This window comes from Centruroides vittatus, unplaced genomic scaffold, assembly GCF_030686945.1.
Source record: "Centruroides vittatus isolate TY-2023 unplaced genomic scaffold, ASM3068694v2 contig_3313, whole genome shotgun sequence".
Lineage (NCBI taxonomy): Eukaryota > Metazoa > Arthropoda > Arachnida > Scorpiones > Buthidae > Centruroides > Centruroides vittatus.
Window position 1 is genome coordinate 16,787 of NW_027122127.1, and position 3,216 is coordinate 20,002.

Here is a 3,216-nt window from a genome sequence, read left to right on the forward strand (position 1 = left end):
CCCACAATGGGGCGACCGGGTGGTGAGGGACGGGGCCCAACATATCCGAACGGACCACCCCCCGAAAAATTCCTGGGGATTATTCGACCCGCTCGGATTCGATCCCGGGTCCCCCAGAGCGGTAGTTGACCGCTCGGCCATTCGACCGTCTGCTAATCAGCATTGATACTGGTAGTTATATTAATAGAAATATTGAAGAAGTTTGAAAGAAATTGACAAACTAATAGTTTTTTTGGGTAAATAAAACAGATAACATTAAATTATAATAAAAGAGATTTTGTCGGACAACATTCTGTAAACAGTTTCAATTCCACCGTGAAAAATTCTATTAATTTTTTCGTCATTTGATAACATCTTAGAAATTTCGAATCAGAAAAGTTTAGAAGAAACAATCAGAAAAAACCATCGACCCGACTATCTATGGATAGAACCAAATTCTAGTACATAGACTTACGACAGCTCTTAGATATCGTGGTAGTAACGAGACCTTTTGCAATATCGTAACTTATGATGTACTGTACTTTGTGAATACGAGACTTTTAGCATCTGGCAACTCACGATGAATTTCGTCGTAACTTACGATACAAGGTGTTTGTAAATCCGGGCCTAGTTTTCCACTCAAGTTTTCTGGTAAGGCATCCCTCTCGGTTGATTGCCAATGTTTTGCATTGCCTTCTACCACCAATAAAATGCTAAAGTTTGTACACTAACGTAAATACCTTCTTTGTATAAGATTCTTTTAATTAACTGAATCAATAAATTCATTGATTCAACTTATTAAAAAAATTTGTTTTACAGATTATATTTTTAAATTTATTCACTTAACAATAAACTGCAATATTTAATATTTCTAATAAATTCAAAATGAAAGTAATTTTATTCGGATATAAATAGCGAAACTTAAGACAACTAGCAATTTTGAGAAGTTAAATATTGTCGTTGAATACTTAGAAAATAAACTTTATATAAATCTTCAAATTGTATAGTTTTTATTGCTGAAGAGATTATTGGAAATTTTGAAATGTTCAGAATTCAAATTGTTCAGAAGTTCCCTCTTCAGCAGTGTTTTTGGCTGCATCGATCACATTTTCAGAAACTTTTCTTGCAATTTCCGAAGCAGTAGTGTCGACGGTCGATTCTTTAATTAAAGATTCCGTGGCTTCTGGTTGTTTAGCGATGCTTTCTTCTTTGTTAATATTTGCAACAAAATCGCTTCCACGGCGTGATCTCGTTCGATTAAGTTCGATGCTCTTATCGGTGCTCGTTCGAATCAATCTCTTACTAAAATAACTCGGTTTTTCGCTAAGATTCCGATCCAAAGTTTTCTTTTCTTCCGCCTGTTGTCCGTCCACTTCTTTCATTTTTCTGGCGTTAAGGGTGTCGCGACGAAATCGTTCGTAAAAGTATGATCTCGTAACTTCGATCATATCGATCATATGAGTCTTTATCAGCGTGTCTCTGAAGTCCGAATATTCACAATGTTCTTTATTTTCGAGGTCCACGAAGCCCTAACGAGTCATCCGACCGTAGAGTTTCTTACTACCGACTTCGTGCAGCTTCTCGCTTCCCACTACGGCAAAGGGTATTTTAGATCTTACTTTATCGTTCGGCATCTGATCGTCTGGATTTTCTTCCATCTGTTTCATGGGGTAAACGGCAATTCCGTTTTCTTCTAAACAATTTCTGATAACTTGCTTGAAGGCTAATCTTTCGTTTATTGTCATGGTGTCGCTCTTCGCTATGACGGGGACGAGGTTGACGATTTTTCCCAGTCTCTTCATAAATTCTATATCCAGAGGGGTCAACCAGCGACCAGACGGAGAAATGAAGTACACGCAGCAATGAACTCTGGTATCTTTTATGAACTTTTTACGATCTACGCATTCCTCTTCTTCCAAATACTTCTCGTATTGTTCGTATATGTATTCTTCTATAGGAAGCCAGCAGTTTTCGTTATTTATATTATCACCGAAACCCGGTGTATCGGTAATGGTCAGGTGTAACTTTACACCTTTCTCTTCCAGAAGATGGGTGACCGATTTAATTTCCGTAGTTTTGCGATACCCATCGACTCCTTTATCTCTCTCGTCTTTCGAACAGCTTTTACGGCTAACAAATGCTTTAAAAAGTGTGTTAAGCAACGTAGACTTACCCAAACCCGACCTTCCAACGACGAGAATGTTGAATTCGTATCCTCTCTTCAGGGATTTCTTCAGAGTTTGTTCCTGAAGAGTGTCTATACCGACGTAACACCAGTTTTCTGTTTTTAAATAACCCCACTGGGTAATCTCGGGCAATGTTTCTGACATCATTGCTAGAAAACGTCGTTGCTTCACCCCAAAATAACGATTTTCTGAACTTTATTTGAATTCGAGGAGAAGAATTTTGAATTTGTTCGAATTTCGTTTTTTCGAACGATGTCAATTTTCAATAAATTATTTGTCAATAATCTATCTATATATATAATCGAGACGAGTTGATGATGATGATGATGATGATAATAACAACAACTCTCCTGTGGTCACCACCTGGTCGTGGTGGGAGAGCCCAGTAAATTTTACTGATCCATAGGGCAATGCAGGCTGGAGCACAAGCTCCTGGTAGGACACCCATGCCAGTAAGGTCTATGGGGAGAAATGAATCTAAGAGTGACCACACCCACATTCTGTGGTGATATTTATTATGGTAATAATTAGATCAAAGTGTGATACCGGCTCGGACGTCGCCCGGGTTAACAAGGTCCGCGTTCGTGGGTTAGGCAGAGGCTCACGTTCGAAAAATAGGTCACAGTCTCCCTTGGTTACCGGTGGCGAAAGCAGCACCGGCCCAAGCATGGCTACTGCAATGCCTTCAACAGATGTGAGGAACCAACCCAGCCTTGGTGTTTCTGTGGCAATGCATCCACAGACCACAAAGGCTGGAAAACCACGCCAACGGATGAAATGGACAGTAGAAATGAACGAGTTTATCATTCGTACTTACTACTCCATCACAAAACTTGAAACAAACATGACAGCATACAGACAACAACTACACCATAGATTCACACAACAGTATCCTCACCTCACTGTCACCGAACAAAGGGTTGTTGATCAAAAAAGAACAATTATACACAACAACCTTATTCCACAAACAACACTTGAACTTATCGAACAACAGGTTGCTGATCAACTACATCAACAGACAGAAACATCTAACATTAACGAAGATCATGTA

General features: G+C 39.2%; 1 pseudogene; it reads right to left on the reverse strand.

Moving 5' to 3' along the window:
- Positions 1–872: 872 nt before the first annotated feature.
- On the reverse strand, positions 873–2,426 carry LOC136973930 (neuronal-specific septin-3 pseudogene; annotated as a pseudogene).
- Positions 2,427–3,216: the final 790 nt, after the last annotated feature.